This window comes from Hyperolius riggenbachi, chromosome 6 (genome assembly GCF_040937935.1).
Source record: "Hyperolius riggenbachi isolate aHypRig1 chromosome 6, aHypRig1.pri, whole genome shotgun sequence".
NCBI classification, from domain to species: Eukaryota; Metazoa; Chordata; class Amphibia; order Anura; family Hyperoliidae; genus Hyperolius; species Hyperolius riggenbachi.
In genome coordinates, this window is record NC_090651.1 from 133,733,326 (window position 1) to 133,755,096 (window position 21,771).

General features: G+C 43.2%; 1 protein-coding gene across 5 annotated transcripts in view; it reads right to left on the reverse strand.

Moving 5' to 3' along the window:
* LOC137521124 (pre-B-cell leukemia transcription factor 1) overlaps window positions 1–21,771 on the reverse strand; it is a 233,481-nt gene that overhangs the window by 126,620 nt on the left and 85,090 nt on the right. The window lies entirely within an intron of this gene.

Consider the following 21,771-nt stretch of genomic DNA (forward strand, 5'->3'; position numbering starts at 1 on the left):
CCAAAAATATACAGACGTGTACTAGCTTCCCCCTAACACTGGCCCTAGACTACTATGGACTTACGGCTATGGTAGGATTAGATTGTAAACCCCTCTGAAATAAAGATGGGGACAAGACTATATACACTCTGTAAATGTCATTAATGGGAACCCTAAGAAGGTCTGTATGACTAAACTACTGAGTCAGACAGGAACTAATCTTTCACCCTATGGCATGCCTACTCCTAATCCTTGGAAATTCCCCACTTAACACTAATGATCCCTAGCAATACTGTCACACAAAGGCCCAGTTCACACTGCACAGATGAAAGATCAGTTTTTAAAAGTCATCAGTTTTTCATCCGTGACACTCAGTTTCATTATTGGTCAATGTGATGCATCCGTCAATATGGAAAAATCTCTCCAACCCCCAATTTGCGGTCTGTTCGGCAGAACGGGATGAATGGATCGATTCTAATGGAGCAATGTAATTAACATAGGATCCGCTGACATCCATTAGGATCGGGTCCGTTGAGTTCTTCTAAACGGACCGTTTTTAATGCCAGGGTGAACCGGATCTAACAGTCAGAAAACATCCAATCTATCTTCCGCCGCAGACCAACAAGCTTGCGGCGATGTCCCACAAACCCACTGCAATGCATGCCAGGAGATTTAGTCCATTAATGTGACTACTTCTCCCAACCTAGGGATGTAGTCACATTGATGGACTACATCTCAAAGCCTACACCATTTACGTACCTCCATTAGGGGGAAGTTCATTTTTTTTTTTTTTTTACAAAGCAGCTTAGAAGTTTACTTTAAGGCTACATGTGTGTAAATTAATGATTTGTATGGCTCTACCCACTCACTTGATAAGCTGAAATGCCTTAACGTAAACTTGTACAAACCTTTTTTGTATAGAAAACCTTCCCATCACTGCTCAAGCCTGGCAATCAGGCACAGTAGGAAGAATAATGCCAACAGGATCAATTCAATATAGAGGTGAGAATAATGAGAAACCGTTAATTGCATTGAACACTCCTGGCTACCAGATCCCACTCTGTATCAAAAAAGTGGAGATTTCTGATTGTACTTTTTCGTACTCTGCTACACACTGCCAATTTTTGACAACAATAAAATGAACAGTTGGACATTTTGTTCGCTGGTGATGAGGAGCTGTGACCACTGTACCAAAATAACCCTAGATTGGCGATCCACAGCGTATTCACTTGAATGGGATAACAGATTGCCAGCCATGGCCATTCACCAGTAAAGTAGTGGTACACGACCCACCGACTGTTCCACTTTTGCAGCTATTCTGTAGCAACATGGCAGGCAGAGTGTGAAGCAAACACTAATGTTCTCCATTGTAGTCAACGCCATGTAGCCCTTATAATTTGGTGAATGATATTTGGCAAGTGGCATACATGCAGATCACCACTTCATAAATATGCCAATCATCAGTAAACTGCATATAACCAATAGCAAAGTGGCGGCGGTGGCAAAGTGGTGATCTTGTCAGCTGATCTCCACTTTTATAAATCTAATGATCTGACAAATGCATTTATATTGAAGAAGTAATGGTTCTTATCCGGCAGACTGCATATTCACATTCTTTGGAAAGAAGTCACTATAAGTAATCTATAAAATGTGAGTTGTAAATAAATATATAATCTGCATTTCCGATTTACTAATTTCATTTAAAGCTATCCATACAGAATACAATCTTCATTGCACAGTCTTGTCTGCTGTTCCATGTACAGTAGAGTTTGTCTATCCGAAACGCAACTAACCAGCAGTGTCAACCAACCAATCAGCACAAATCGCCGGTGAAGGTCAATTTCGTTGGGCGATTGTGGGCTTTGCTGTGATTAAAGACAGGTTCTACCTCTCCCCCAAAGTTAATATACTTTCAATGACTGTAATTTCACACACAAAAATCTGTTCTAAGTACTTTCAGTCTGTTATAATACATAGATAAGGTAAGATTGAACAATCAAGACCATATCATGTATGACCTGACCGACTTAGCCACTATATTACCTGTCTATTTTATTACACATAATACGATCTGCAGAAGTAATAAAGCAAGGCTTGCATTACTCTGTCCTGTCATGCTATTCTATAGCCTGGCTAGTTTTCCTTGTCAGAAATCAAGACGGTCGCCGTGGCTGCTTGTGTGCTGGGATTCCCAGCCATCTCAGACCTAGGGGCTCAAACACCCAGCGACTGACAGTTAAGCTAAGATGCAGTGAAGGGATCCATTAATCTCGCTCTGGTTTAAATACTGTATATTAATTTGTGTCATTTTTACTAAGTCGCGGGGAGACGGTTACAGATTCGCTCTTATGCTGCCCCCCCAACCCCCATCCCCACCTCCCGCATCCAGACCACGGGGATATTCAAATGGGAACAGCAGGAGGGCTCAGGACTCAACACAAAGCTCCCATGAATTAGCAAAATCCACTCCCGGGGTGTTGGCATAGCAACCACGAGCAAAGGGGGGACGCAGTGATTAAGAAATTAACATTTCCTTTACAAGGAACAAAAAGAAGCAGCAGATAAAAGGCCTAGAGGGAGAAGAGCCGCTGATACTGAACAACAGGAGGGGTAGCGGGGGACAGAGGACGACAAAGGAAGAAACCAGGAGAGAGAGAGTGAGAGAGAGAGAGTGAGAAGAGAACACTGAAGAGGGAAGATCTGAGACAATATAGAAGAGCAACAGGGAGAAAGGATGGAAAATAACCACAAGCTTTATGAATTGTGCAATCGGGAACCAGTATTGTTGTAACAGGTCTGTGATTTACCACCCTGCTTACTAGGAAAATATACATCATCGGGTGGATAATCAGTTATTCACTAATCACTAACCAGAAAATACATTGGGATGTAAACTAATGCCATGAAAGGCACAACAGCAGCTAAATATTCAATTCTGCTAAGTCGCTAATAATTATGACAGGCATACAAATAATACACTTACACAAAGCTTTCACAACTTTGTATTAAAAATGGACATACAGAGCCAATAAAAACTTTCTGCAGCCAGCCATAGACGCGATACTCCCGTCTGCACTGCCGGGTACACATCATCATATTCAGACCAGCTCCTATACACCGCAGAGCAATATCTGCTGAAACAATGTCCATAGACTTCACAGATGTAGAATTATCACAGTGATTTGCTGAACAACATAGCCAGAGATAGGAAATAACCACACTCAGTACTCAGCCCATTGAAACAGGTTTTTACCCTAAAACCAGTCAATCATTCAGGCAGCAGATGGTTAGCTGAAAGGATCAACCTTTAAATGGGACCATTTACCACAAGGATATTTAAAGTGGTCTTAAACTCTGACATAACATTCGATAAAAATGTTTTTTCCTACTTTTTATTACTTCTACAGTTATCATCTTTGCTTTTGTGCACACGTAATATTGTCTGTTTACAAATTACAAGTTTCCAAAGTGTCGTTTTTCTTGCCCCGAAAGCTGGCATTGCATTTTATTCTTTTTCTATTACAACTGCTTTTTATTATATATTAACCTCCTTGCCAGTCTAAAAAATCCGGCAAGGAGGCAGCGCCGCACTTTTTTTAAATTTTTTCTTTTTTTAAATCATGTAGCGAGCCCAGGGCTCGCTACATGATAGCCGCTAAGCAGCGGCATCCCCCCACCCACTCCGATCGCCTTCGGCAATCAGAGTATGCAGGGAATCCCGTTGAGAACGGGATTTCCTGCAGGGCTTCCCCGGTCGCCATGGCGACCGGGCGGGATGACGTCAGTGACGTCAGAGGGAACCCCGATCCGCCCCTTAGCGCTGCCTGGCACTGATTGGCCAGGCTGCGCAGGGGTCTGGGGCGGGGGGGGGGGGGGCGGCTCGGCGCGGCGGGTAGCGGCGAATCGGCGGCGATCGCGTACTACACGCAGCTAGCAAAGTGCTAGCTGCGTGTAGGGAAAAAAAATATGCAAATCGGCTCAGCGGGGCCTGAGAAATCCTCCTGCGCAGGTTACCCCGAGCTGAGCTCGGGATAACCGGCAAGGAGGTTAAAATCTTCTAATGAGCTATTTTGAACACTGGGGGTGCCTGAAGCAGAGACAGTTTCTCAGAGAGCATTTGTTTACATACCAGTGTTGATACATTTGTGTTAAACAAGTAAAAAAAGATACTGTTATCTCCAGTTTAGATGCGGATTTGAAGCTGAACAGCAGAAGAAAGTGCTTTGTTTAACCATTTCAGTGATGTTCAGTTAGAATTTTTTTCTGGGATAGTAGCTTTCAAGCTGCGAGGAATCTTTTAGAGCAAAGTAGAAATGATGGCTTTCAGACCACTATAAGCATAAAAATATACCCACATAACACTTTGGTACATGGGCAAGAGTACAATTTCATCATGCTTACAATGGTTTTCATTGGCCCCCCTCCCCCCCCCCCCCCCCCCCAAAAAAAAAAGTTACCAGAAAAGCATATTCCATCTTAAAATAAGCAGTGCAGTGGTACAAAGGTTGGACAATTTAGGTATGTAAAGGACAACTGAAGCGAGAGGGAAATGGAGGCTGCCATATTTATTTCATTTTAAGCAATATAAGTTGCCTGGCTGTCCTGCTAATCCTCTGCCTCTAACAATTTTAGCCATAGACACAGAACAAGCAAATACAGATCAGGTGTTATAACATTATCATCAAATCTGACAAGATTAGTTGCATGCTTGTTTTGGTGTTATTCAGACACTACTGCAGCCAAACAGACCAGCAAGGCTTCCAGGCAACTGGTATTGTTCAACAGGAAATAAATAAGGCAGCCTGCATATAGCTCTTGTTACAGTTGTCCTTTAAAGGACACCTGAAGTATGATGGATATGGAGGCTGCCATATTTATTTCATTTTAAGCAATACCAGTTCCCTGGTTATCCTGCTGATCCTCTGCCTCTAATACTTTTAGCCATAGACCCCGAACAAGCATGCAGCAGATCAGGTGTTCATTATTATGAGATCTGACAAGATTAGCTACATGCTTGATTCTGGTGTTATTCAGACACTATTGCAGCCAAATAGATCAGCAGGGCTGCCAGTCAACTGGTATTGTTTAGAAGGAAATAAATATGTCAGCCTCCGTATTCTTCTCGCTTCGGTTGTCCTTTAAGTAGGATATTTATTTCTACTTAACATGAAACAGAGGTGACACAAAAAAGTACCAAACTTAAAAATGCACCCATGTACACAGGCCGAGGCACTTGCAACATTCTATATCATTCTATTAATTCGGAACTTTTGAGCCCCTCTGTCAAACTCTGGACAGACCAGACTGAGCAGTCAGCCATAAACTTACCATGATGACAGAGCAAGCCACCTTCTCTTTGCCCACTCAGGGACGTAAATCAAGCACACCTTCCTGATGCAGGTCCGTATTCTTATGCAGCCAGAGGAAGAGGGGAGGGGATTTATGGCAAGTTGTGGGTAGAGAGAACTCTTGCACAACTGTTGAGACAGTTGGGTTGGCCTAGAACTTACAGGATACCCTAGCCCATAAAAGAAATAAAAAACGGGGGCGCAGGTATGTGTGGTAGGCTCTTCTCATGCCCACCGCTCCCCTCCATCGCCATCCATTTTCGTGCACTGACCCTCCGAAGCTACTTCCTGGTTGGGAGGGTCGCTAAAGACTTTGCAGACGCTGCCCAGCGACGTGCGTCCTTGATTGTGCGCTTGCAGCAGGGAATGCTCTGCGCATGCGCACTACGTCACAACTATGTAGTGCGTCCCGTCCATAGGCAGGTAATCAAGGACACGCATCACCCGACCAGGAAGTAGCTTCGAAGGGTTGGTGCATGAAAACGGAGGGCGATTGAGGAGAATGGGGGGGGGGGGGAGCAGTAGGCATAAGGAGAGCTCACCACACATGCCTGCTCCCCCTGTTCTTAATTTCTTTTATAGGCTAAGGTATCCTTTAACTCATTTGGGAAGACAGGCTCTGGCTCTATTAAGTTCCTGATTGGCTCACAGTAATCCAGGGGTCAGGAGCCAATGAATTTGACTCCTGACTAATATACGAAATGAAGCGGTTTTTAAACTTCTGAATTTTGTACTGACGGGAACCAGCAACTGTGTACCGTGCATGGGAGTGGGCATCGTTAAAACCATGACGCACCAGGCTTAGTTTTAACTAGCGGTGGTCCCAAGCCAGTTAAAGCGGTATTAAACTGCAAAAAATCTAAATTTTGAAAACCACTGTAATGTATTTACTAAACTTGCATCAATAGGACCCTGCTTTACAATCCTCTTATTTATAAGGATGCAAATAGTATAAGTTACATAATATACCTAGGTACCCTGGCTCTTAATCCTGCCATTGTCAGTAAGAGGCTGACAGCAGCTGGTATAAGGTGACTAATAAGATAAGCTGCTGCTGAAACCCAATCAGTATAGCTCAGAAATTCCCTTGTCCAAACACACTCTGCTTGTGCAGAGATCTCAGCGAGATCAGTGTCTGTAAACTCTGGGAGGAGGGTGGGGCAAACCGTGTTCTCCTCAGGCTCTTTAGATTTGGTGACTACCCGGCTGTCATCGGCTCACCTCCTCCTATGCTGTAAGCAGAGTTGCCCTGCATTTTCATCTCGTCCCAAACGGCTGCTTTTTCATGCCACCCGGCTACTATTTCATGCCATCCGGCTGGAAAAAAAATCTGGGGAGAACACTGGGCAAATGTACACAAACACCGACGCAGAAGAGAAAAAAAGTAAGGGAGGAAATGACATCACGATTGGCTTCAATCAGAGGCCCTAAAAATGGGGAATGTCAGAAACAGTTTTCCCTCTTTTACTTTATACAATATCAAAAACCAGATCGTGGACAGTACAAATCATAGGTTATGGAAGTTAAATTAATATTTATCTTCTATATGGCTTATCATTATACTTTAATAGAGGGGATTATTCCACTACACCAAGGTGGAGGAATAAACAGATAATGCAAATTATGAGTACAGTTAACCCTGTACATGGGGACATTTTCAGTTTGGCTACTTGAATGTCTAAAAGGAAAAAAAAAAGAGGGACAAGTGTGTTTAGGTCTTAGAATCAATCATCATTAGTGACACCAATTGAGTTTATGCTTTACATTGTTGAGTTTGCTTCAATTTCCTCCAGCAATCAAAGGACATACCTGATCCAGCCACCCTGGGGCATGTGTGTCACTGACTGTGGCAGGGACATTCCAGGACATGAGTGAACTGGGTCACCTGCAGAAATTAAGGTTTATACATTTGCCTGCCATGAGAGGACAGCACACTGAGAGCACTGAATGGGTGTTTGTAGCAGCAGACAACTTCGGGCTCTGTATGAACTTCTAGCAACTCATCTGGGCCTATATGACACGAAGCGTCATGCTTGCCACATACTGTATAGCTAGATTAGACAATACATTTAATCATGTCAATTAATCAAGTATAAAAAATCCTATTTTTTTCTCAACTAATGTCAAATAAATTATGCCCAGAAAATCTACAGGAGAAACTGGAGAATTTTGATTAAGAAGGTTTTGAAGAAATGGTTTCTTATGTGGACACACATCACAGTTTACAAAACATATCGACTTTCTCCAAGGTTAGGGTCCGTTTCCACAGGAATAGTGATGCAAATGCGGCTAGGTAGCTGCATCGCATCACTTCCGCTGCTGGGCGGGTCACTTACGCGCCTCTCGATGCAGAAGTGAATTGAGGAGATGGGATGCGACTGCAGGCGGATGCGGCCGTGCGAGAGTCTACAGCATGCTGCAGATTCTTGGATTGCTCCGCCCCACATGCACGCAGTTGGAACTATTCCATTGCCGTGCATGTGTTTCAGGACACCTGCGGTACTATGCGGCTATGTAGCCGCATCGCACAGCTTCTAGTGGAAATGGGCCCTTATTTTACCTTTGAGCCTTGAAATAAATAGTACAGGTCTGAAAAAAAAAAAAAAAAACACGAAAAACCTTCCCATAACTCCAAACTGCCACTTAACTGTCTCAGCAAAACTCAAAGGAAGTCATCTAAACTAAGTGGAAGTGAATTGAGTGCTTTCGAGTTCTCCCCTCTTCTCTGTTTACTGGCTGTTTAACACAGCTCTACTCACTGACCTACTTACAAGTCAAAAGATACAAAAGAATTTATCAAACTCAGGTGATGAATCCTTTTGCATCTTATAGTTTACTCCAAATTGAGGCCAAATGAAAAATACTGTATGTTGGGCAGCTAAAGAGGAAGGTCTTCTACGGCACTGGATGCATCAAAGCATTCTGGACATGAAGATATTTCTAATCAGGATAGTCTTCTGGAGGGAGTCTTCAGCCAGGGCACAGGTAAAACAGCTATGGAGTGTTTGACTACCTAAAAATGAAAACCCTCCCCCCCAGAGCTTACAATCTAAAAAGAGGACAGCTACCTCCAGGGGGTAAAGGAGAGGGGATAGCAGCAGTGATCCCCTCTGCATGCAGTGTAGTAGTGGATAGTGCTGGGTAGTAAGAGAAAAAGGAAGATACAATTCTGAGAGTGCAGTTAAAGTCTCAGAGGCCTGGTGAATGCCTGATATCATGTTAAACAGAGTTCCAGAGATACAAGAAAATACTAGCAGATGGGAAAATAAGAGACTGATAATGAAGAGATGTTTGCATGTGATAAAGAAAAATAAAAGCATATGGTAAAAATAAAATATTAACTCAATCATAAACATTTAATATATGACAAGGCGTGCCTCTGGATCACAGTCTGTTCAGCTCCAACTGAATAAACACGCTAATCCTACATGGTGAGAACGTCACAGACACAACTACAACTAATGCTATACAAGTTTCTGATTCTGGACAGCTGCACATTTTCACTGCTTGGATTGCAAACTTTACTCCTGGGATTTGTCCAGCACTGCCATACAGTGTACCTTCAGTCACAAAAGTCTACCTGATGCCTCTAGTCACAAAGGCCATCTGACTCCTGGGATTTGTCCAGCACTGCTATACACGGCACCTCCAGTCACAACGGCTACCTGACTCCAGGGGGTTGTCCAGCACTGCTATACACTGCACCTCCAACCACAACAGCTACCCAAGTCCTAGGATTAGCACAGCCCAGCTATACAATGAGCCTCCATTCACAACTGCTACCAGAGTCCTGGGATTTGTCCAGCACTGCTATACACTGCACCTCCAACCACAATGGCTACCTGACTCCTGGGATTGGTCCAGCACTGCCATACACTGCACCTCCAACCACAATGGCTACCTGACTCCTGGGATTGGTCCAGCACTGCCATACACTGCACCTCCAACCACAATGGCTACCTGACTCCTGGGATTTGTCCAGCACTGCCATACACTGCACCTCCAACCACAATGGCTACCTGACTCCTGGGATTTGTCAAGCCCTGCCATACACTGCACCTCCAATCACAACAGCTACACGAGTCTTGGGATTTGTCCCGCCCTGCCATACAGTGCACAACAATTACAGCGGCTACCCGAGTCTTGGGATTTGTCCAGCCCTGCCATACAGTGCACAACAATTACAGCGGCTACCCGATTCCTGGTATTTGTCCAGCACTGCTATACAGTGCACAACAATTACAGTGGCTACCCGATTCCTGGGATTTGTCCAGCACTGCTATACACTGCACCTCCAACCACAACGGCTACCTGAGTCTTGAGATTTGTCCAGCCGTGCCATACACAATGCCATGGGCAGTAGCGCTCCAGGCTACTGGCTCTACATACCTGAGGAAGCGGGCTTGGACCCGTGAAACGCGTTGCCTGTGCAAAAATAAAATTTCCATTTTTTTCCCCTATGAGAATGTCCTTATTGAGGTAAGCCACCTCATTTATCGTTTTTACTGTTGTTTTTAACTCCATTTTATAAACTCCTGGGCGCTTCTTTACACTCATTGTGCTTAGTCAACCCCCCACACCTGTTGAGGGTGGGGTTCAAAAACAGACCATTTTTGAAGCCGTTATAGTCTTTTAAAGAAGAAGCGACCACAGCCAGTCCCAGTCTGGAACAACCTGAGTGGGGACTGGTTCATTATCTCCACCTGCTTCCTGTATTCGGTTGCCCCCAGCAACCCACCTTTGTGATTAGCCCTTTTATCATTATATTGTTTTCAGTGTTACTAACATACTACACCATTTGGGCTCCCGATTTTTGTTTTGTCTCTTTTTTCCAGGGTGTCCCGACACCCCATCCACTGAATCTATGAAAAAAGCATTTGACCGTTTATCTGAAGCTTTTGTCTCCACAGGCTTCAGTCATGGCTGCATGACAGGAATGTGACACTGTTGAAGCTTATGAAAGGCTCCTTGAACTCATGGTCACATTTTTACATTAAAAGCAATGGGGCATCTGTATAGGTTTCAGCTTCACATTGTATTGTGGAGATTTCAGCACAGCATGCATTTTCACCATGTGTCAAAGCCAAAGCCTTCTGATGCAGCCATGGAAAAAGCACCAAGTGTTTCCTAGTAGTGATGCCTAGGTTTCCCATGCACAGTATTTTTCACACTTTAAGAGGAACTTTAACCCAGGATTGAACTTCATCCCAATAGGCAGCCGATACCCATTTTCCCACCCATTTTCCTAACCTCACCCGAGACATTGGTGTGGCTGATATTGTGGTGAAACCCCTCCCACAGTGTGATGTCAGGGCCATAGATTCCTATCTGTGAACCTCATTGTACTGTGGAAAATAACTACTGCTTCTACCTGTTTGCAAGCAGTATCTCCCGGGGTGTGAGTGTGCGAGTGTGTGTGTGTGTGTGTGTGTGTGTGTGTGTATGTGTGTATGTGTGTATGTGTGTATGTGTGTGTGTGTGTGTGTGTGTGTGTGTGTGTGTACGTGTGTGTGTGTGTGTATGTGTGTGTGTGTACGTGTGTGTGTGTACGTGTGTGTGTGTACGTGTGTGTGTGTACGTGTGTGTACGTGTGTGTGTGTGTGTGTATACGTGTGTGTGTGTGTGTGTGTGTGTGTGTGTGTGTGTGTGTGTACACTTGGTGCCATTTTTTTCATGTCTGCCAGTACTAAGGATGATCCCCCGCAGGCTCAGGGTGCATCAAACAAACTAATTACACAGCAGGTATCCATAATTTCTTAAATCTATTTTCTATTTTTTAACTTCTCTCTTTGCAATGTATTGATTTATTCCCCTTCCCCACTATCTTTTGGTAAAGTTCCTCTTTATAGGCCCGTATACAATATGTGATGCAGATCAGGTATATGACCGATACCTTTCTGGTGCCCAACTTTGCATCACCTTGTATGGTTGGATATTAGACAAGACGTGGACAGACTGCTGGAGCCACTGGCTGTGTATTACCAGAAGCTGCACAAAGCTACAGGAAACATTTGCACCAAAATGTTCATTCTATATTTGAAAGTGTCACAGTTTCATTAGATTCAATATTTAAATTGAATCTATTGAAAATAAGGACTAGTATGGCCACCTTAAGACCAGCATTTTAGTAGGTGTGGTTTAGGTCGCTTCAAGCTGGAGTGTTTTTAAATGCAGAATTGTACATGCCTAATGCACATGTACTGCCTGAAACACCCAACTGAGTTCTGACGCCTGCTTACATGCTATGGAGACCTAAGATGCATTGATGAGAAATCTGAACTTCCGGGTTGAATCACTCGGGCACTGGGTTTGTCTACTGTTCTTCATGCTTATCTCTCCTACTTCATGCCATTCCTCTGTGCACCGTCCTACTACCTTCTCCATAGCAGCAGAATGCACTGCTAGAACATACAGAATTCTACCCTGAACTGTTGCCAGAGGAATCGAGCGAGATCCCTGCAGACAACAGTAATGGTGTGTGTGTATGCACCTGTGAAACTTACACCATAGCCTTTAATAGAAGCAAGCATGGATAGGAGTGTTGTTATATGGATAGAAGTTCTGTTTCGTTACTAAGGTACTGTAGATACATTTACAAACTACATGGTGGGCCATTTATATGGATACACCTTAATAAAATGGGAATGGTTTGTGATATTAACTTCCTGGTTGTGGCACATAATGTGAGGGGGGACATTTTTCAAGATGGGTGGTGACCATGGTGGCCATTTTGAACTCGGCCATTTTGAATCCAACTTTTGTTTTCTTAATAGGAAGAGGGTCATGTGACACATCAAACTTATTGGAGATGTCACAAGAAAAGCAATGGTGTGCTTGGTCTTAACGTAACTTTATTCTTTCATGGGTTATTTACAAGTTTCTCTTTGTTTACAGCCATTGACATGTCGTTGAGGTTAATACGTGAGGAGCGGATAGAAATTGTGTTGATGTCTGATGAACGCAGTAACCGGGTCATTGCAGCAGATTTCAATGCAAGACACCCTACAAGACCACCCATCTCCCATGCTACAGTTAGTAAACTGCTTGCTAAGTTTCGTGAAACTGGTTCAGTGTTAGATTTGCCAAAATGTGGACGCATGAAATCTGTCACTAATGAAGAAACATCAGTGGCTGTCCTGGCTTCATTCAGCAAGAGCCCACAGCGTAGCACTCGCCGCATGTCACTGGAGAGTGGCGTTAGTTGAACATCCCTTTGGCGGATATTAGCTACTCACAAATGGCACCCTTAAAAGCTCCAGCTACTGCAGTATCTCAACGTGGATGACCCAGATCGGCGCACTGTATTTGCAGAATGGGCAAAACAAAAAATTGGAACAGGACCCTCAGTTTACACAGAAGATTTTGTTCAGTGATTAGGCAAACTTTTATGTGAATGGTGAAGTTAACAAAACAAACCACCGCTATTGGTCTGACACTAATCCACATTGGATAAATCCCTCCAAGACTGTTGGAACAAAAAAATTGATGGTATGGTGTGGTAAATGGGATACAAAAATAGTGGGGCCATTCTTCATCAATGGAAACCTGAAGGCCACTGGATATGTGAAATTGCTACATGATGTGTTTCCCTCTTTATGCACTGAAGCTGGCACGTTCCCTGAGTTTTTCCAGCAAGATGGTGTACCACCACATTAAAGGTGTCAGGTCCGAGCATTCCTAGATGAACAATTTCCTGGAAAGTGGATTGGTCCTCGTGGGCCAGTTGAATGGCCTCAAGGTCTCCCGATCTGACCCCCTTAGACTTATCTTTGGGCTCATCTGAAGGCAATGGTCTATGCTGTGACGATATGAGATGTGCAGTACCTGAAACTACAGATACTGGAAGCCTGTGCTAGCATATCTCCTGCGGTGTTGCTATCAGTGTGTGAAGAGTGGGAGAAGAGGGTTGCATTGACAATCCAACAATGGGCAGTACATTGAACACATTTTATAAGTGGTCAGAAACTTGTAAATAACTCATGGAAGTATAAAGTTACGTTAACACCAAGCACACCATTGTTTTTCTTGTGAAATTCCCAATAAGTTTGATGTGTCACATGACCCTATTCCTATTGAAAAAACAAAAGTTGGATTCAAAATGGCCGACATGGTCACCACCCATCTTGAAAAGTTTTCCACCCTTACATATACTAATGTGCCACAAACCAGAAGTTAATATCACCAACCATTTCCATTTTATTAAGGTGTACACATATAAATGGCCCATCCTGTATAGATAGAATACTATGGATAGAATACACCATCAAAATCCGTTATGTATTTGTCAAGCTAGGTATGCACCCATAACATTGGCATTTAATGCAGCTAGTATAATCCTTGTATTAGTTCCTGCATACTAGTCACAGGAAAGGGAGGGCTAGCACTGTGAGCCTATGGGTGTGAATGTGTGTGCGTTACACTGACTGCATTGTGAGCCTATGGATGTGTGTGTGCATTACACTGACTGCACTGTGAGCCTATGGGTGTGAGTGTGTGTGCATTACACTGACTGCACTGTGAGCCTGTGGATGTGGGTGTGTGTGTGCATTATATTGACTGCACTGGGAGCTTATGGATGTGTGTATGCGTTACACTGACTCCACTGTGAGCCTATCGGTGTGAGTATGTGTGCATTACAATGCCAGCACTGTGAGCCTGTGGATGTGTGTGTGTGTGTGTGTGTGTGTGTGTGTGTGTGTGTGTGTGTGTGTGTGTGTGTGTGTGTGAGCCTGTGGGTGTGTGTGAGCCTGTGGATGTGTGTGTGAGCCTGTGGGTGTGTGTGTGAGCCTGTGGGTGTGTGTGTGAGCCTGTGGGTGTGTGTGTGAGCCTGTGGGTGTGTGTGTGAGCCTGTGGATGTGTGTGTGAGCCTGTGGGTGTGTGTGTGAGCCTGTGGGTGTGTGTGTGAGCCTGTGGGTGTGTGTGTGAGCCTGTGGGTGTGTGTGTGAGCCTGTGGGTGTGTGTGTGAGCCTGTGGGTGTGTGTGTGTGCGTGTGTGTGTGTGCGCGTGTGTGTGTGTGTGTGTGTGTGTGTGTGTGTGTGTGTGTGTATTACACTGACTGCACTGTGAGCTTATGGATGTGTGTATGCATTACACTGACTGCATTATGAGCCTATGGATGTGAGTGTGTGCATCACACTGTCATATAGTAATGTACAACTGATAGAGTGGTAGTGCAAATGAAAAGATAGTAAGGAACAATGCTTTGGTGTGAGGCTCGGTCCACACTGGGGTCAGATCCCAAATGGCCAGCCGGAGTGAACAGTGCAAGATTTGCCCTAGTGCTCCATTCAAGTCCCTGTAGAGTCCAGTACAGATACATTTCCACTATAGGCTTTTATGGGGACCGCATCTACTTATCTGAAAAACGTGTGCAGGTCAGGGCTTTGCGTTTTTGGTCGCATTGGATCAAATAGCTCCATTTGGCTGATGGTGTAATGGTTAAGGGCTCTGCCTCTGACACAGGAGACCAGGGTTCGAATCTCGGCTCTGCCTGTTCAGTAAGCCAGCACTAATTCAGTAGGAGACCTTTGGCAAGTCTCCCTTACACTGCTACTGTCAATAGAGCGCGCCCTAGTGGCTGCTGCTCTGCTCTGGCGCTTTGAGTCCGCAAGGAGAAAAGCGCAATATAAATGTTATTTGTCTTGTCTTGTCTTGTCCATTGCAAATGCACATGTGTAAACACATCCTACTGATATGAGAGGATCTACATAAAGTCAATTCTGTTTAAACTGAGCTTAAACTAGGAAATGACAGAAGGAGCTGGACAGGAACAGCACTCACTCCACTCAGGTATTTTTCCTTTTCAACAAATCTTTATTTTAGATAAACACTCCTCATACTGCAGAAGTACAATGAGGCAGAGACTGAGCGGAGCTGCCTGCAGCATCGGTTGCTGTAAATCTCCCAGCATGCATTTTATTAGGCATATTTACATGATCAGAAGCTAAACCAGAGGTTTTCACGGTTCCTATAAAAACAAAATCTGCTTACAGGAGGTACTGATGTCTGTTAAGGATATAGGCAGAGGTCAGTTCCTGGGTATAGGTCCGCTTAACACAAACCATCACATTAACCCTTTCCTCACACAAACTATGGATAACTCTGTAGATTAGCATACGTAACCAGCCGATGTTCTTGCATATTAATGTGAAAAGATATTCTAGCAATAGGTCAGCATTAATAATGAATGATTACTGTGGCCATAATCTTGCTATGACCACATAATTTTATCTACAAGGAAACAGATATGGAGTTTTTTTTTCCTGTTCATTGCATCAGGTGGCCAGAATACAAACATGGCATAATGACATAACAGAAAAAGAAAGTATTGGCAGGAATATGAAAGAGGTCTTTGCTCTGAAAATTTAGACCAGGCAGAATGGCCTTTTCAGGCATGAACGTGGTGATGCACACGAGTCTTGTTAATACAGAGCATACTTGTACTAGCACCTGTACAAAGCAGCATTTCTTACATGTAACAGACTAACCCAGCAAGCTCATGGTGAGCCAGAACTCATTGGAGTGTGTAAGGGGCTACAAAGGACCAAAAAGCCCTCTTACTAAAATGTTTTGCAAAACAAAAAGTTTGCCTTCTTAAAAAAAAAAAGGAATTTGCGATCATTCATGTTGGAGTGAGCATATGATGTCTCCCACGATGCATCACTGCTGAATATGCAAATTATCCCTTGTTGTCCATATAAACTAGCCACACCTCCAGAACCACTGGGATGCAATGATGTGTCAGCTTGTTAATTGCACAATTAACAAGCTGACACATCATTGCATTCCAGCAGTCCTGGAGGTGTGGCTAGCTTACAGGGATAATTTGCATATTCAGCAATGATGCATCATAGGAAACTTCTACTCAGGCCTGCGTGTAACAGAGGTAGAATAATCTTCCTTTCAAAAGGTAATAATCTGTGCAGAAACTCCACATGACTTGCAATGACAAGGCTGGTTCATAGATGTGCCAAAAATCTGCACCGATTCATACATCACAGATATGGTGGCCATACACGGTACAATAAAAACGTTTGATTTTCCCGTTTATTCGATCTAAATGATCGAATTGAATGAAAGTTGAAAATATATTTTTTTTTCGATCAAGAAATTCAAACGATTATCCCGTTTTTTTGGGAAAAATGATCGGACATGCTGGAAAAATCTTTATAGTCGATCTAACAGAATAATCGAACTAAATTATCTAATTGAAAAATTGTACCATGTATGGCCACCTTTAGGTTGATAACCGCCCAATCTTGAAAGCAATAGATTGTGTAGTAGCGATCAATGTATCCTCATACCCTTCTGAATCTCTGACTTCATATGCCCAAAGAGTTTAACGATTAGGTAAAATAAGGTAAACAGATCTATTGCAAATATTGACTCATGTATGCTACTTTGACAATGTGGTCCAGAGCAAAAAGCAAGGTACTTTTAGTAATGTACGGTAAATAGCAAACTTGTATTTTAGGTCACTGAAATGGTTTTAGAGTTCACCGTTGCTGCAGGAAAAGTAACAGACAATTATAAGTAGACATTATTTTAATTATATCCAGAAATGTTGATTCACAAAGTGTCTCCTGCTGGTGCCTGACTTGCTCTCTTCCTCGCCTAGCCTTTACTGGAGTGAGTCACCGGGAATGCTTGTCTAGACTCTACTCTGAATGTCATCTCGTCTACACTCTCCTCTAATCGTCCTCTCTTGTATTAGAAACTCTTTTTACACATAATTGCCCAAGTCTAAAGGTGCCCATACACTGCATCGAATTCCTGCCGATATACAGCAGATTCAATCACTGTGATTGAATCTGTTGTTAACTCGATATAAAAACCGCAAACTCTGACCGATCAACCGATTTCCATCCAAAATCGATTCATCCCGTCGATCTGTCCCGGCGGAAAATTTCTCTCGATCGCCGGCGGGTCAGAAGCGCGTCTATAGCTGCATTCAATTGGCCGACGCCCGAAGCAGCATAGCGGCAGCAATATATTACCTCTCCACTGGCGTGAGTCCCCGCTGTCCCTTCTCCGGCTGGCAACATTGAAACAATAGAGCGCCCTCTACTGTTTGAACTTCTGCTGGTCACAGTACGTGACAGGCAGTAAAGAGAAGATGCCCAGCGCAGACAGAAGGAACAGCGGGGGACTCACGCCGGCGGAGAGGTAATGTATTGCTGGGAGCGGTGGGCAGCGGCAGCTCCACAGATTGTGAATCGATTTCAGGCTGAAATCGATTCAAAATCTGTGTGCAGTGTATAGGCAGCCAATAGATCCCTCTGTGATCAGACTAGATCAAAGAGGAATCTATCTGTTGGTCGATCTGGTGGGAATCGACCAGTGTATGGCTGCCTTAAAAAAAAAAAAAAATCTTTCAGTGTGCTGACTTATGATTAGGTCAGTGGATAGAGCTGTGATACACAACAGATAAACAGTAGAAAAGAAGATACGGCATAGCAGAAGGAGTTCATTCCCATTTTCAGATTAAATTACTTGAGTAGAGTTTGGGTGATTTTGAACAACAGAAAATGTCATAACTCTTAAACCAAGGAAACCAAAAAGCAAGCTATTGGTCTGTCCCAGGCGTACTCAACTACTGTATACCGGTTTTTCATCTCAAATATCCACCATTTGCCTCATGCAGTTGGGAGGAAAACAAAACGTAAAAAAAAAAAAAAATGGAAGCTGTCTGTATATATTCGAGTAAATACTACGGTAATTCTGCAAAAAGTCTTCTTGGTAGTCCGCTAAAGGATAAACAAGTGAAAACACAAACAAGTTTGAAACTTTGCTTCTAGGCATACAGTGGAATAAATTCACACAGGCAACAAAAGGAGAAAAAAAACCTGTGGCAACATGAATCACACCATGAGAAAATGTCTACAATACAAATACACACAAAGCAAAAGAAAGGTGGGCACACATGCAGCAAAGCTCTTTTGGGAACAGCTGGTTCAATGACTTTGATCAAATCTGCCTGAAGTCTTTTACATTCGATCAAATTGATTTCAAGACAAAAAAAAAAAAAAAAAATACCACAACTTGAAGCAACAGACAGAAAATCTAGAACGCATTGCTGGCGGCGAGGCAAGCGGCAGGCAGAGTAAGACCGCTGTGCTGTGGTAGTCTCAAAAGATTCTAAGCGGAGGAGATATGTGATGTGAAGCTTAGTGGGGTGCGTGCATAAGACAGTATAATATATATATATATATATATATATATATATATATATATATATATATATATATATATATATATATATATATATATATATATATATATATATATATATATATATATTCCCATCCATTGACATTGACAGACTTCCTGTGGCTGCTGCTGAGGATTGCCAGTCCTGGCAGGCCCCAGCTCCTGATGGGACAGGCTGGAATTTGGAGTTCAGGGAGAACTTGCATGCCAAACTTAACCTCCCTGAGTGCAGGATGTGGAATCCACATGCGAGAGAAAATGAATAAGCAGGCTGTTTCCGAAGAGGTGTGAAGGCTACGCGATACTGATAAATATGTATTCCCTGCTAGTGTTTGAAGCAGAGTGTTCCTTCCTTTGAAGCTGGAAGCCAGTTCTACCACAGAAAAGATCTTCTCTTTTGTGCGATGAACATTTAATTTCACAGGCTTGCCTCTTTGGGCAACAATATAAAGAAGGGGGAATAAAAATAAAACAAAAAATACTACCTTCACTTTTCGGGGGGGGGGGGGGGGGGGGGATTTCAAGCTGAAAGCAGCCCTGAATCAGGAAAAAAAAAAAAAAAAAAAAAAAAGATTTCCAACTAAAGTAAAAGGCTGCATCTGTAGCATCAGTGTTATAAAACCAATCTTTCTCGGCAGCTGCAAGTGTCTCCAAGCACTTTCCTCACGTGACAGTGCTCTGGAGAGGACATTATGGAGGGGCGCTCACAGTGGTATGTCTGCTAGAAACGTTCAATAAAGTACAAATAACCAATTCTGGCTTATCCAACCCTTCCAGGCACCCTTACTATGACTATGGCATATTAATGGGAAGGGCCATCTTGCTGGTCATGCCTGCACTCTGTACAGAACAGGAAGAATTCACCACATTTTTCAACCTGCAGAGCTGCCGCCTCAGCCTGTTATCTGGAACATATGTAAAAAGGAAGTTGCCAAAAACCAGTAAGCCGCGACGCTATTAACGTCTGTACAGAACGTGCCATATTTAATTTGGACCCATGTGTTTTTAATTTGTATTCTTATTTAAAAATAATAATACTAGAGCAATTTTTAATGCCCCGAGTATGCTTATGTTTAGCTAGCCTTTAATGCACATAAACACCTGTACATCTCTTCTGTGAATCCACTCTCTGCTTCCCCACCCATAGTGACCATCAATGTAGAAAACTCTCCAATAACCTCAACTCCTAAAGCTCGCTGTCTGGGGGTAACTGGACTCTACTCTCATTTGAACTACATATTAAACATATTAACTGCCTCCTGCTACTTCCATCTCAAAAATAATTCCTAAATTCGTCCCTTTCTTTCGCAGGAGGCTGCTAAAATGCTAGTACATGCACTAAACATATCCAGTCTTGACTACTAGAACAACCTACTCTGTGGTCTACCAAAAACCAGACTGGCACCTACCTCTTCAGTCCCTACTGAACTATGCTGCTCACCTCATCCACCTATTCTGCTCATCTAATGCAGTGCCTTTCTGCATAGCTCTCCATTGGCTATCTATTACCCAAAGAATCCAGATAAACTTCTCACCCCATCATACAAAGCTTGTTGTCACCTTCTTTCATTTCTTCACTAATCACCAGATACCATTTCACCCAGAACCTTCCCTCCTTCCAGGAGACACTCTCGTCCTCTAGCCTAGTCACCTACTCATCCAGGACTTTTCACAAGCATCACCTCTCTATTGGAATGCTCTCCCACGGCCAGTCCCTCATGCTCCAGGCCTGGAAACCTTCCAATGCTCTCTCAAAACAAACCTGCTCAGACAAGCCTATAATTTGCTATAGGGTAGCATTGGAGGTTCACTGCCTCATCCGCTAACCCTTGTGTCTCCTTCCCTAATGTCTTCCACTACCCTCTAGATTGTAAGCTAGCAAGTGGTTTTTTATTCTTCTGTAATTTATCATATGAACATGCATCGGTATTGGTGAGATCTCAAACCATAACTAATAATAAAAGTGTCATTTAAACAATATGGTTTAAAAAAGTAAATTAAAAAAAAAAAAATCAAGAATGTGTTGCGTACCAGTACATCAAATAAAAGAAAAAAAAATGTACATCCGCAGGAGCTGAATCATTTTTACTGACTAGTCCATACCAGAAATAAAATAGTTTGGATTGGTCAGTTTACAGAACACTGATCCATTCCTTACCTCTGAAATCATTCATATTTGCACAGAGTCCCTGTGACAGTACACTGGCTCTTGCAAGTTCCAGATGCAGCCTGTCTTCCTTGCTGATACCGTACATCCCTGCAGATGATTCACCTTGTGAGTGTTCCCCTGCTGTTTATCTTGGACAGAGATATTAAATTTGATCATGACCTGGAACACACCCAGAACACATTCTCACCCCACCATCCCCCACACTGTGCTCCTAGCACATTCCTGCCGCCCTCTCAACTGCTTCACAGCCCATTACCAAATTGCATATAGTTATATATTCCACTAATTAGGCTCCTAAAATATCATTAACATGTCTCTTGATCATTAGCATAATGTATGAGGCGTCCTTGGTTAGACAGGCCTCGAGTTTGTTAAGTGGGTAATGAAAATTCAGACACAGGGCTTGCAAGAAAGAAATCCCAACATGCACCAGGAAGGAGACCTATGGCATAGGAACGAGTGGCAGGTAAACCTAGCACTGCACACGGGAAGCCATGGCAACTGATGTAAACACATATGCAGCAGAGGAGGACTTATTATTCTTGTATGTAAAAATAGAAAAACTTCTGCTGCACATTGAGGCAAAGGGCAGGTGTAGCAGATAAAGCCTTAGTGCCCCCTTACTACCCCTTTGTGAAAGCTGACTAGGGGATTATGCCATTACGCGTACAATTTCAGTATTGTACTTGCTGCAGTGGTTACATTAGTAAAGTCAGTCATGTCACCCAGAGATCACTCTAGAAAGCATGGAGCAGGTAGCAGACATGGAATTTCCAGAAGGAGAGCAGCCATAACTGTAAAGCTCCTCCCTGTACCGCTGAGTTTAACACTTTGTGGTCAGCACTGCAGCTCAGTAGATACTATTCATTATAAGGCTGAGCTATCACTGCAGTTCTGGACACAAACCTCTCTTACAGATTGTCTTTAAAAACCAGGAAGCTGGACTAGGGATTTTAAGCACAATTCTAGTAAAAAAAAAAAAATTATCCCAGTTTAAATATCAACGTGCAATCAAACCAGTCTATAGTATTCTTATGACCGATGACGTATACATGTTCTCGATCT